The sequence below is a fragment of the Mytilus galloprovincialis genome, chromosome 7 (genome assembly GCF_965363235.1).
Source record: "Mytilus galloprovincialis chromosome 7, xbMytGall1.hap1.1, whole genome shotgun sequence".
Lineage (NCBI taxonomy): Eukaryota > Metazoa > Mollusca > Bivalvia > Mytilida > Mytilidae > Mytilus > Mytilus galloprovincialis.
The window spans coordinates 3,830,531-3,846,104 of record NC_134844.1 but is presented as its reverse complement, the minus strand read 5'-3'; the positions used below and the strand labels follow the sequence as shown (position 1 = coordinate 3,846,104).

The following is a 15,574-nucleotide window of genomic DNA, read 5'->3' as shown; positions in this document are numbered from 1 at the left end:
GAGATCCGATTTAATTGTCTCCCGGTTCTGTAAAACGGTATTGTTTAAATCTTCTATAGCTCTACTTTGTAAGTGGAGTAGTTGCATTGTATTGGCAGACATTTCATCCTGTTTCCTTAACATATTAGTCATGGTGTCAGTCTAAGCATTTGTATGCCTAACTGATCACCATTTAGTTGGGAATCTTCGCTGAATTTTCTATCAGAATTCGCCTGGATGACTGTATCAAATTCCGTTTCCCGATCGTCATTCACGTCTACTAAATACTTGAAAGATAAAAGTGTATGTCCGAAAATTTGGTGACGAGGTCGGAGCAACCTGAATTGTTTTTATTTTCAGATGCAAAGTTTTGTAATTATGTTTGGGATGTGATTGACGAGGATCCGCTTCTGGATTACCCAATCGTCGACTCACGTGGTTTTCCAAACTAGCAACTTTCCGATGAATTTCCAAACTTCTCAGTCAGAAAATAACACAATAATCACTACTTCTGACACCAGTGTGATGTCTAAAGCACTTCTTTAGTAACGTGGGTCCTATTTGGCACTACAAATAGCAGAAATCAACAAAAGCTTGGCTATGACAAAAAGACGTCTGCAGTACTTAAATTTTATTGATAGAACGAACAACATAAAAACTAGTATTCAATCCCGAACCCAATAACCGTTACAGTATCAGTGATGATTTTATTAGATAAACCCAACATAGGTACCAATATTGAAAATTCGATGTCAGATGCGCGTTTTGTATCCAAAAGTCTTACCTGTGACGCTGGAGTTTAAAAAGTTAAGAAGGTCAAAGACGGTTAGAAATTTAAGAGCGTTGAGGACCCAAAATTCCGAAAAGATGGTAGTATATCATCAGATGATCACGGATGAGTCTATTGGAATTTTCACTATAGTAGAATTATCCCATTATTAAAAAGATGGTGACGTCAATATCGGTCACAGTATCTGCTCTGTTCCAAAACAAAAAATGGAAATAATACCTTATTAATTTGATCTAGCTTTAAATGACACAGGCCAAAAAAAAAAACAACCAGAAAAAAACTTAAGACACATTGTTACCATAAAACCAGGTTCAACCCATCCATTTTTTTCTTAAAATGTTAACCAAGTTATGAATAGGACAGTTGCTATCAAATAGTCAATTTCTATGTACGTAAGTCTTTGATGTTTTTCCATGTCAATGTTTCTATTGTTCTGTTGTTTTCCTCTTATAGATGATGTTTTTACATCGGTTTTGGTTTTTGACCCGGATTTCTTTTTTTTTTCAATCGATTTATGACTTTTGAACAGCGGTATATTTATAAATATAGTATATTGTCTTTTTTTAAAAGAAGACGACGAAATGCAAAAAGCTGACATCATCAACAGACAATGTAAAAAAGCGTACGACATCAAAACCTTCCTAACAGAAATCCTAACTCACATTTTGTTATAAGACTGCAAGAAATGTTTTGAACAGTATTGTTTCCATTTTGTTTACCCTTGTATTTATATATAACCTCACTCGTAATTATTTCAACAGGGTTTTCGGTTTCACAAACTAGTCAAAACATCTACTAAATTTTATCATCGGTACAAGCACATCATTTGTAAATATAAATGAAAATGCAGACATCTTATACATTTAGGCATTTTTCACCCAATCTTTTATGGTAATATTCTTTACAAAGCACAAAAATGTCTCATTCACCCCAAAAGCTAACCAAACCTTTAAGCAGACTTATTCAATAGGGATATAGTTACAATACTGTTGTCATGTGATTACAGATGGCATATTATAATATTAATATTGATTCACTCATAGGGTTTTTGCATCGGAAATTAACACATTTATTCTAAAACCAATTGTTGATATGACACGGATTATATTCTGCTCATACTTTTTATGATGGTATGATACTCTCCCCCTAACAGAAGGGATATTTTTTGATTTTCATATGACGAAGACATACTCTTATAATCAGTATAATTGAGGTCTGTAGCTGACAGTAAATGTCAGTAACTGATAGCAGTCCTTTGTTAAATTATGTGTCATCGTCATTTTGATTAGTTTCTTTTATTACCTATTTTGATATCGATCTCGGGCTTCTTTAAAAACGAGTTTACCGTGCGTATTGCTATGCATTTTTTAAATTCTATATTGGCTAGAGGTTTAGGGGTGTGTTGAGATCTCACAAAACATGTTTAACCCCGCCGCATTTTTGCGCCTGTTCTAAATAAGAAACCTCTGGTTGATTTTAATTATAGTTCATTTATATGCTTTGAAGATTAGTGTGACGTCCATTATCACTGAACTAGTAAACCTTTTTGTTTATGAGCTAACTGAAGTACGCCTCCTTGTGCTGGATTTTCTCGCTGTGTTAAAGACCTGAAAAGGAATATGGTGGGGTTATAATAATTCAATATGTTTTATTTCTTCAATAATTAGCGAAAGCATTGATTTTTATTAAAACATATTAAAATTATACGAATCTATGTTGTTCGCTCCCATTGTTAACAAAACTTATTTTACAATTTTTACATGTGAAAATTGCTACTTCAAGTAACTGCAACTTCTTTAAAACGATTGCTGAAACTGTGAGTTATATATTGGGTGTTCTTTATTCCAATTTCAAAAATTCGAAGAATCGTTTAACTTCGTTCGATTGTTGGCTATGATACATTTCTTTTGCCAAGGTTGCTAATTTGCGTCTTTCCATATGAGTAAGTTTATATTTGATCGTCTTTTTAAATTCTTGTGTGGCTTCAATTGCCTCTTTGGTTGTTTTATCAGACAGGTTTGGTGCAATTACATCGAATATTTGTTGTTGCTTGACTGCATTTAAGGAATCTATGATGGTGTCTTCCAAATCCCCGAATTTCCAAATAAATATTCCTTTGTGAGATAATTTGTCAGACAATTTGTCAAATCCATTTTTATCTTGTAAAAAGTCTTCGATCGGTCTATCCTCAAATTGTGAGTAGTTTCCATAAGAATCTTTAAGTGATTTAAATCCCGCTATCTTGTTTTGGGTTTCGTCCAACGTAATATATTTGTCGCGATCAAAGAGCCATTTTGCAGACAAACCTGTCTTTTCACAAAAGTCGAAAATAGGAGTATCAAATGTTTTTGAACCAAGGACTATCAGTTGATGGCTTATGATACTATGCCTCTCATCGCGTGGTAAATATGTAGAACCAACAATATAATCAAACAGACCCTCAAAAAGAATCTTATCTGATATCCCTTCTATGCAAAGTATTTTAGCTGCAAAAATGAGTTTCTTTAGAGTGTCAACATCCGTTATGCGTCTGTTTATATCACAGATTGCATGAATACCACAGGAAACTTTGGATGAATATTTATGGTTTTTCTTTCGGAAGAATACGTGTGTTTTCTCTGCCGTGATACTGTTCATCAGGAATGGGTTGTGTGATATTACAATCACTACTTTGTCCCTACTTTCGCTTCGAAAGATATCTCGCATCCTTTCAACCATTTGCGGATGCATGCATCGGTCAGGTTCTTCTAGGCAAATTGTGTTGAAATTCTTATGTGCCATAATTAGTGAGAACTGTTTAGCTTCGATTATACCCTCTGGTGTTTTCAAAAGATCGAATTTAGAACCATATTTCTCTTTTACAAATATTTTGTTCGGATTTTGTGTTGGTTCGAATTCATATTCGAATGGATTAGTCAGAAATTTGAATATACTATCCGCTTTTTCATGATCTACATCTTCTGATGTCAGTAGCAAGTTTATAATTTCGGCTCTTTTACACGCCTCAATATAATTGTCATCCTTACAGGCAAATTTCGTACTCCTAGTCCATTGCAAAGGACCAATTGCTCTCATGGGCATTGTTGCAACATACGTTGATTCCAAATCTTTTAGAAACTGCATATGTTTTAAATTATATTTAAAATTCTCAGCAGTTATATCCTCATTTGTCCAATGTCTTTGTATTTCATCGTCTGTTATAGACGGAAATGTATCTCTAGATTCCAAAACGCATTGGATAAAGTGTTGATCGAAATTAGTTTGTACATCTGATGTTGAAGCAGACGAAAGGCTTGCAAGAATCTCAGTAAGCCTTTGAGATGTTTCAGCATTTGTTGTCACTCGATATTGCTCTGTAAGTGTGTCATTTTTTATATTATCATAATAGAACATTTGAAGCACTGACAATGGTGATTCGCGCTTTTTAAGGCATATGAATTTGACAAATGTTTTATTTGGTCCAGGTGTTTTTATCACTCCTGAATATACACTAGATATGTTTTTAAAGTTTCTTATTGTGGTGCTCACTTTGATATGAAATTTACAAAAGGCATAAGCATTTCTACTTTCGTCATAGGATGATGATATCGTAGTGTTGATATCAGGTGACATACATCTTCTGAGTATTTCTAATGCACTTGACTTTCCTGAGGAATTAGCACCAATGAAAAAATGAGAACCTTTTTCGACGGTCAAGCATTGAAAATCCTCGAAATGGATAAAATTCTTGAAAACCATTTGCCGTAACATCTACAATAAATGAATTTTTATATTTAGTGGGATATTCTTATCTTAAGGCTGTGCTACAAAAACAAGTAAAATAACTAAAAAGTAAAACCACAAAAATACTGAACTGCGAGGAAAATTTAATTGTAAAGAAACTTATCAAATGACAAAATCAAATGATAAAGCACATAAAAAGGAATGGACAACAACTATCATACTCCCGACTTGGTACAGGCATTTTCCAATGTATATGACAGTCGCATCAAATTCCGTTATATTAACAACGATGCGTGAACAAAACAGACATAATAAACAAAAGTCAACATTTGGGTACAGCAGTCATCACTGTGTTACAATCTTAAAACAAACAGTCATTTGCAAAAAGGCACAAAAGCATCTATCAAATTTAAAAAATATATGTATTGCTTCACGTGTCTGAAGTCAGAAAATGTAAATGTCACATAGGATAAAAAAAAATTTGTCGTTCAATGTTTATTCAAAACAGTTATAATTTCACGTTGGAAATGGTGGTATACAGGGTTAAAAATCAAAAGCTATGAATTTCAGACATAGACCGAGATTTAAAATTTACTAGAAGTTCTTAAGAATTTTTAAGAATTCAAATATGGTTAATACCTTTACGCGAGTAAAATAATTTTGTCGTTTGTCGTTCAAAGTATTTTCAAATTGATAATAGAACAAGAACATAATGACGGTATCCTTTAAAGTACCGAGTCATGTTTTAAGAACCAAAATAACAAAAAGTCGCATATACAAAACACGCCAGCAAAATGAATAATACAAAGACATTGACGGGAAGTATAAGTACCGAGCCACGTCAAATGGAACGTCACAGAACGTCACAGAAAGCAAACCAAACAGTACAAGTAATATAAATAATAGAACAAAAACAAACGAAAGAACAAAACAACACATCGTTAAGATGATAAACAACGTCAGTACGCAGAATCTATACACCAAGACCATCATGTATTATTGTTGAAGTTGATACGGAATAATCAACAAGGTCTTGGTACCTTCCGATGAACTTTTTTAGAAAAACGACGAGACGTTCCTTGACATACCCCTGGTTCATCATCTTTCTGCTCAGACACTGGTGACGTTTATTTTTACTAAGTCTGAGTAAAAGCTGCAAGCTCTTGAATTTCGAATAAAGTGAGAAATGTATATCACATTTGCAGATGAAGTCGGTATATTAATGCTAAGGTGTGGGAAATTTATAATTTCAACATCAAAGTCGTCTCGTTTGTCATAGATTCTGGTACTGAGTTGACTGTGTATATCAAATTCGAGATATAAGTCTAAATATGAGGCGGAAGAAGCAGTGTCTGTTGGTTTTTTTTAATTTCTAGTTCTGAGGGATATATTAATGGAAATACCGAATCCAAGGAAATTCACAACGGAAAGCCTTTTATCAAATGACACAATATAAAACTTCAACACAATACACAAATAGATAACAACTGTCATATGCTTTAATAATCACAGGCATTTCATTATGTAGAAAATGGTTGATTAAAAGTGAATTGATAGCAAGCTTAAAATCTCATTTGTATAACAGTCAAAATATAGTTCCATTAAATTGACAACTATTTATGAGCAAAACAAACAGACTTAACAGAAAAATATGTAAAAAAATTGGGGGGTTGGGGGAGCAGTAGTCCATATTGTGTTATAAAATTAAAAAAAACATTTCAACAAAGAAAAAAAGAAAATGGCATATAGACACTAAAAAGAAAAAGTACGTAAGCTAAACTAAAAGACAAAAATACAAAAATGTGCATGGCACAATACCAAAATGACGGGATGTATGAGTACCAAAAGTACATGACAGCAAAACATACAACGTATTATTCGTAATTAGGATGATTAACATCGTCTTGTTTAGTATTAAGTTCAGTGTATTTAAAAATATTTCTGCTTCAAAAATATTTTTGCATTGTCTCTAAATCTTTGAATTTTCAAATTAAGATAGCAGGTTTTGTAAGAATGCGAGCGGAAAAGATGTAATGGTAGATAGGCTTACCATGAGAATTTTAAAACAAGTTTTACCTATTATTTATGTTGGTTTTCACACATCGTTGTAAATATAATAAATTTGATGTGACTGTTAAACAAGTGAGAGGCTAAGCTAGCTTCAAAATTAGGTTTAATCCAAAATTTTATACACAAGAAAATGCCTGTACCAAGTCAAGAATATGACGGTTGTTAGTCATTCGTTTGATGTGTTTGAGCTTTTGATTTTGACATTTAGGGACTTTCCTTTTTTAATTTTCCTCGGAGTCCAGTATTTTTGTGATTTGTAGCTGGCAGAATATGTATTGGCACTAGAGAATTTTGTATATCTTAAAAGAATAAATAAAAAAACATCCTTAAACATGGAATCACACAGGTATGGTAAAAATGTAAATTATTCACGCCTTTTTTGCAACTTTTTCGAATACTCTTACAATTAAAATTAACACAGACGGAATCAGAAAACAAACTATTAACACAAGCGGAATATAAAAACTATGAAATTTAACATAAACGTAATTACAGAAGTATAATAATAAGTAAAAATTGCATACCTTGAGGGTGAAACCGATCTATTTACGTAAACATATACACTTACCATAGAGACAAGATATACAACGGGTACTAACAATTAAGACATTTTGTATAGTTAAAGGTTGTATTATTTTTTTTACAATTTTAAATCACTACGACAAAGAGGAAATGTGTTTGCACGTATAATTTATGCATTTATGATCTAAGTATACACTAAGTACAATTAAAGTAAATATAACCCTGTAATAAAATATCTTAATATTTTGATTTTGTTAAGATACATTCATCATAGATACCAGGATTAATTTTTTTATTTACGTCAGACGCGCGTTTCGTCTACAAAAGACTCATCGGTGACGCTCGAATCCAAAAAGGGTAAAAGGGCCAAATTAAGTACGATGTTGAAGAGCATTGAGGACCAAAATTCCTAAAGGTTTTGCCGACTACAGCTAAAGTAATCTATTCCTGAGAAAGAAAAGCTTTAGTATTTCCAAAGATTCAAATGTTTTGTAAACAGTTAATTTATAAATATGACCATATCAATGATAATTCATGTCAGCACAGAAGTGCTGACCTCTGGGCTGGTTAAAAATACAGTTGTTACATAAAGCATCATATATATTTGGTATTGAAAAACCTAATAATTATAAAAGCGTTGTGGTATGATTACCAATGAGACAACTCTCCACAAGGGACCAAATGCCACATCAATTTACAAATATATATCACCGTATAATCTTCAATAAAGAACAAAAACCATGCTACATACTCACATTTAAAGGCTCCGGAATAACAAATGTAAAACAGTTCTCACTAACGGAAAACGAACGGTCTGATTTATGTACAAAATAATAAAGAAAAACAAATATGATACACAGAAACAACAGACAATCACTGAAATGCTGACTCCAAACCTCGAACAGGCGCATGCAGATTTTCCGGGATAAACTAGTTTAAAAGCACCAACCCTTCCCATATACCAAACAAATATGGTAGAGAGCAACCGCATGTTACGTACGATATGGTTTTACAAGATCTGCAAATATGAATGAAACATAATTAATGTGCATACCTTGCTCGTTTTGTATCTTCACTTTAATAGCTATAATATGAATAAGCTAACATATGCTTTTTTTTAGTAACACTGAGGATAGAAGAAGTGCAGATGTATATGTAATAATAGACAGATGTTTAAATATGCGTCTTTGTCTCTGATAATGAAATTATTGATTACAATGTACATGTATGTATGTATTATAGATTAGGATTTAAGTGGTGTGTCAAACTTAAAATATTGACAAAAGATAAGCCAGGTAATTGTTTTTTAAAATGTGCATATTTGAGACTTAAAACAGAAAAATAAACAGTCTTAGCTTAAAATTTTCATTCAACATACCAACATTTATGATCATAAAGAAAATGTGAAAAAAAGCGAATGCAACAATAACAAAAAGGGCCTGTTAAAATCCATAAGTTTTTCAATATATTAACACACTAAAGCAAAGCAATTTTGCATTCAGCTCGGTTGACAATAAATACAATGAGGAACTAATAGCTAAATCAAAATACTGAAAAGTATTAATTTTCTAAAGTTTTCGTAACACTGTCTTTTATGCTCACAGGGTAGCTATTAAACCATGAATTCCAAATGGTGAAGTTGAAATCATCCCTTCGTAAATTTTACGGACGCCATCACGAGTTGGTTGACTGTTATGGAATAACCGTTTCACAAATGATATCGGATATGTTCCTTACGTCGCCACTACCACCCCCTTCCCTTTCATGGATGTGGCGTACCGAATTAGACTATTTACCGGATTTGTTATAACATGAGCAACAGGTAGCAATACACAGTTAGGAGTTTAGTTTCGCATTTTTGCTCCGGTGGATTGTTCAAATATGAAAGTTATATAGTTTACAAAAAAATGAGACGAAAGACATATGATTTTCATTGGATTACCTGAAAGATATATGTAAACAGCTTCAGAAAAGGTACTACTTCAAGCGATTGAAATTCTACTTTCATCCAAATTTTGGGGAAATATGTGACATCTTTTCCCCCCTTTTTGCAATATTTATAGCAAATAAATGCAGTTTGTTGCCATGGATACACCCAAAAGAAACTATTTTTTACCATTTTATATACTAGATATAAAATCTATGGAAGATGCTGATTCCATACATATGACACAAATAGTAAGCTTAATATTGCAAGAAAGCAATGAAAAGGGGATGGTAAAATTAATGAGGGCAAATTTTGATATTTTTTCCTAACTGTTTTTTGCTACCACACGACGGGTGCCACATGTGGATTAGGATCCGCTTACCCTTCCGCAGCACCTGCGATCTATCACCCCTTAGGTTTTGGTGGGGTTTGTGTTGCTTATTCTTTAGTTTTCTATGTTGTGTCAAATTCTTAACAATTTAAAAAACGTATAATTCTATACATTTTTATATTTATAAAGGAAAATGTTTAGATACGTTTATACCTGTATGAGAGTATTACTAATATGGAGTAAAAAAACAGTGAAATTTTCTGTCGGGGACAAACAAGATTTCATTTTAAAATGCATAGACCAATGAACGAAACAAAATTAGCATGTTGTCTACCAAATATGAATAATTTTTATGACGACAGAATCGTTAATCTGAAGTAGTTTACAGTTGTCTTTTCAACATTATTTTACATCCCCTTTTTGGTTTATTGATATTGTATTTTATATTATGTCATAGATCAAATTTCTTTTTTCTGTGTATGTTTACTTCTTTTTTGTCATATGTCTTTTTGATCGAGTTAAGCAATTTCAATTGATGTTTCATTGTGTGGCTTTCTTATTGTAATTGTTATTGTAATGTTACATTAGGGCAAAGGTTGGAGCCTGTAAAAACGTTTAAACATGCTGCATTTGTTTGCTCCGGTTGAATCCCTTGTTTAGTGATTTAATAGTTGTTGTAGTTTGTTGATGTGTTTCTCGTTTTTGTTTGGTATGAGCCAAGGCTAAGTTTTTAATGTCTAACTTTGAACTATAGATGTTTACTTTTTACACATTGAGTCTTGTATATACAGCTGTCTTAAAGGCATTCATACCACATCTTCTAATTTCTAGTGAAGAAGTGAATATATTATTTTTTTCTATCTTTATTATAATGAAGACGAATGTTTCAGTCTAGAATTTTCGGTATTTTTATTATTTTACTTTTTATAAAACAAGGAGTTAAAAGTTTTAGAATCTAATCCATTTTCGTCGTGTTATGATTCTTGAATAATGGGCTTATCAAAGTTTTGCAGTCTTCAAAAGACTTGGATTTTATTACAGGTTTTAGTTGTCAGACCTCTATATTTGTGTGGTGTTAGAAGACACTCTCTACGTCTTATTTCAATATTAAACAAGGAAACATGTTATACATTGACGAATGTGCAAACATATAAATTAGACATAACGAATTGCATAAATTGCTCCTTTTTGCCTCAAACTTATATTGCTAAAAAAGAAAATAAGCTTAAGTTTGCTTTGTTTACAAAAACTGTGAAGGTGCGCAATAAACATGTAATGATCAAAGCCAAGGTTATTTATATGTGTATATGTATATATGTCATTGTTACTGATAATGCAATTTTAGGTACAATGTGCATGTTGATCTGCAATTATAGATCATTTTAGGTGTTTGTTTCAAGCTGTTTAAATGTTGACATATGATATACATATACTTTACGATTAGAAAAATAATCTAAATGATAGATATGTCAATCAAATGTCGAGTAACAACAAATGTATAAAACAAGAAGAAAGATAACCAACAAATCTTCCAAACACTGCTCATTGATAGGTTGTATAACTTAATTTCATCCAAAACAAACATGCGACCACAAACTTCTACTTCAACATAAAGATCGACATGCTTCATCCTCTTCATAAATTTCTTTGATTGGTTTTAGATTTTATCAATCAAGCAAGAGAGTATATAAAGGCAACATTTTAGACGCAAGGCAACGACTACGTTCTTTATTTTTTTCATGGAAACATTAGAAAAGTCACGTATAATAGATCACCATATAGTCTTTATGAAGACAAGGGTCTTTACCATATTTAAGATCTGATTTTCTGAAAAGATGAACATGGGGGGGGGGGGGGGCACATATTTCTACTTCCTTTCCCCTTTTACAAATTTATTCTACGGACCCTGCGACAAAAAAAACAGTCTTAGAAGCGTGTCTATCACAATCCTATTGGTTGATTCATCGTCTTCTTACAGTTCCCACTCCCTCTGCCCTTGATCTCTTGATTCAAATTTTCATCTCTTCTCCGTGTTTATTATACAGCAAAGAATTTATATATTACTTCATATAATCATTATTTGTTTTAATATAAACAATACATTAAAGGGGCACTAGCTACGAGATACATAACAAATCAAAAGTATGATTGTTTGTTCAATCATTAATGAAAGTGAAATAGTGAAATAATTATTTGCTTTTTTCAGCTAAAATGGTTCAGTTGTCAAATAAAGCTAATAAACATTGATAATGAGTTATTCACTTGCAAGTGAATAAGTCGACCTCATTAAATCTGTATTCATTTAAACTCCAATTAAACTCCGTAGAAAGAGATAGAATAACGGATGCATTGTCCGTATACGGGTATTTAAAGGAAAAGAATGTCAACATTGAAAGTGTCACTGGGTAAATAACTTGATTAACTGATTCGATCCGCACAAAATCATTCTTAGGTAAAAACGACGATAAACATATTTTTTTTTTATCTATAATACAAATTAAACAGACCTATAAAATCCAATAGTACGAGTTGCTTGATCTATTTATATCTATGTTTATGTTTACATCGCGTATATGGTCATAGGAGGTCAACTCGATAGTTAATTAGATGGCGTCTTGGCTAAAATTCACACGAAACGAAGCTACATCTTATTGCGACCATGTCCTGTAAATTGTTTATTTCATACTTTTGATAGTTTGGAAAAATGTTTAACACTGTTATAAATAAAATATGAGAATTTGAGTCGAATCGGTGAACATAAATTTGGCAGCTTATAGTGCCCCTTTAAAATAAGAATATTTTATCACACAAATAATCATTATTTTTTTGTTTGTTTGTGTAATATAACTATACATATTATCTAAGTTGTACCATATAAAACATATTTTCGTATTGTTTTTATGGTTTTTACCTGTATGAGAAATAATTTACATGTGAAATTTTTCAACTAATTTCAAATCAAAGTCAACAAAATACAGCGATTATCCTCATACGTTTCTCTTAGAATGAAGGAGCAAAGCGTTGAATCAGGCAGAAACTGTGCAAAGTATGTTGACGTTACTGTGAGTACTCTTATGAACAGTACTTTGTGTTTGTCTTTATATTTGTACAACCCAATTAATCAAGAACGGATATGGTAGACAGCAACTAATAAAACCACTACATGACAGGTATTTTGTTTAAACAGGTACACATTCATTTTGTAAAAGAGGGACGAAAGATACCAGAGGGACAGTCAAATACATAAATCAAAAATTAACTGACAACGCCATGGCTTAAAAATGAAAAAAAGACAAACAGACAGCTGTGATTGCTCAATATTACCCTTACCTGTAACAGTGGGTATAATTAAACATCACAACTTCAGAACAAACCGTACAAATCAGCCTATTTGATGAAGAAGTGCATTTCCTTTGCTGTATTTGGCAAACTTTAATAAATTTCTGGTCCTCAATGCTTTCAACTTAGTACTTTATTTGGTCTTTTAACATTTTTGATTCGAGTGTCACTGATAAGTATTTGATAGACAAAACGCGCGTCTGGGACAAAATCTATTTTTTTCCTGGTATCTATGATGACTTTGTTTGCATCACTAGTGAATAGTTGTTTGATACACCATAATACTATATTTCTTAAGTTTTATATTCAATCACCAGATCAAACAAATATATTGGATTTTCGTTTTTAACCCATTTCTCTGACGTCAGTCTATTGTTCTAACAGTGGATTATTTTTCAAGAATCCACTGGCCACCATGTTAACTTAAGATAACTTATATCATAACTTTAAACTTTTAACTTACGGCATGTGATATTCTCAAAAACGAGTGACAAATGAAAGATTTGAACTCGCGCGTATTTTCGTCAGTAAAGTCTGTAGTCTATGCATGATACCACTAGACCACGAGTGCCGATATAAATTACTAATTAAATATCACTCTTATATCGTATATCTGTCAACGCATGTCAATATACTGTATTTCAGTCTTTTTGTCATCTAATAAAATATCTACACAGGTGATTTTTAAATCAATGAATTGTAAATATTACTTATTAGTACAATTCCGTAATAAAAATAAACATCCAGGTACACATTACACTTATCACTTTTAATGTACAAGGCCTTTCCCTTTTCATCATGGCAAATGCTTAATTTTGGTTTTAGTATTAAAATGATATCCTACCATGATCACTTAGTTTTTCTTTGTTTGATTATATGAATCAACATCTTACTGACTCTAATTTTAATAAAGAGTGATAAGCTTTGACTATAAAACTACTTCTTTGGCGGCAAACCTAGATACAAAGTCGTCAACTTTATAGTAAAAATGAAATAAAGATACCCCTAAGATTAAAAACAATATTATGGACTTTCCGAATTGATTTCTCTGAGTTCAGTATTTTTGTGTTTTTACTTTTAGTAGAGAAAAATATTGCAAAAAACTAGGCTTGAACTTGGCACTGTTGGTATCACAATATTTTTTTTTACCATGCCAACGACTAGACGATCACGGCTATGAACAGCTTACATGATACTCTGCAAAATTGAATACTTTATATATTGTACATTTGTAATAAGAGCAAGTCTGCTTGGGTTTCAGAATGAGTACCACAAATAATACTAGTTCATTAACTGATTGTCGATGGATGCCAAATGAAATAATGTTACAATAATCAAAAGACAATGAAAGGGAACCATTTTACACAAAATTTATATATAATTTTTTAAATAAGACTAATCACTTGTATCTATCTTATCATCAACTAGTTTCTAGAGAAGTGATGTTACTGTGACATTTTCACTTCAAGAAGATTTAAAATGTTTAAGTCATTTTTAATGTGTGTTGTAAACCTAATCAATTGGGAGATATTGACGACATTAACTGCTCATTCCGTTGCTAAATACTATATATGTAAATATTAAATGTTGGTAGTCAAATTTTTTCAACTTTCAAAAAAAGATTTAAAAAATTACGTCTATTAATTATATGTCTTTTGAATGAATTATAAATACTAAAATCTAATCAATATAGATTATTTGTAATGCTTAAACCTAGAATGAAATAATTATTTACAAATATAAAATCTGGTAATAAAAAGGGAAGATAACAACACATTTAAGTTAAATTTAACTTATATTAAGTTATATAAAAATGTGAACCGTGTGGATCTAATCATTTCCAGCTATCAGAGAATAAAAAAGACAAAATACGAAGTTATGTTCATGAAATTCCGTTGATTCATTCTCAGATCATGAAACAGATAGTCGTTTTACTAGAAATGGGTTAAGCTAGAGAATTGATAAGAAGTAGTGGATTCGAAAACGATAATCAACTCGCGACTAAAGTCGCTCGTTGATTATCGTTTACGAATCCACTACTTCTTATCAATTCTCTACTACATCTTTTGTTTTAGTTTATATCAGGTTAGTTTCTCAACTCTTTTGAATAGACAACTTTCGAGTTCGATGCAATTCCGTCAAAAACTCTGGTTTTAGTGAACATCATTCGTGCGTTTATGTGCGTCGTCACTTCCGTTCCAATGTTGAGCGAGCGGTTAGAAAAATATAATTCTACATTGTACGAATTATTCGGCAAATTGAATTCTCATAATTGATAATCAGCACTGCTGTCATAAGGGAATTGTGATTAAGTACCTAAAAAACACCATTATTTCCAGTTTATCCTGCACAATGACGATCACTAAGACGCTTGATGAACCGTAATAGTGTAGGGATACACGCGACCCCCTCTATCTGGTAAATGACGCGCATAATTGACGAGTTCTTTTCCGGTGACGGATGAACTCGAAAGTGGTCTATTATTTCACATGTTGTATATACAGGTCAATAAATATCCTACTTAAAGTTGTCTCATTAGTTGTTTTACTGCTAATATAACTTCTTGTTTTTATATTCTACAAAACATACTGTAAAATTGCGAACATTGGAAACAATAAATTTCAACGAAACAAAAGTAAAATGCATACCTTGCTTCTTTCGAATGTTCAATGGAATTGCTATACAAGAATAAACTAACGTATGCTTTGTTAAGTAACAATACGCATAGTAGAAGTTCAGATGTACATGTAATGAAAAGACAGATGTTTAAATATGCATCCTTGTATCTGATAATGAAATGTTTAGTACAATGTACATATATACGTATGCATTATAGATAAGCTACACAGGGAAGTGTCAAAATGGTAAACTATTGATTAAAGATAATGCTAAT

The 15,574-nt window shown here is 31.8% G+C and overlaps 1 long non-coding RNA gene across 1 annotated transcript; it reads right to left on the bottom strand.

Moving 5' to 3' along the window:
* Window positions 1-2,397: 2,397 nt before the first annotated feature.
* Window positions 2,398-15,458, bottom strand: LOC143082145 (uncharacterized). The gene is made up of 2 exons (XR_012980294.1): window positions 15,330-15,458; window positions 2,398-4,519 (listed from the first exon to the last, which is right to left on the bottom strand). It is a non-coding gene; the product is annotated as an uncharacterized LOC143082145 (long non-coding RNA).
* Between the last annotated feature and the right edge of the window lie 116 nt (window positions 15,459-15,574).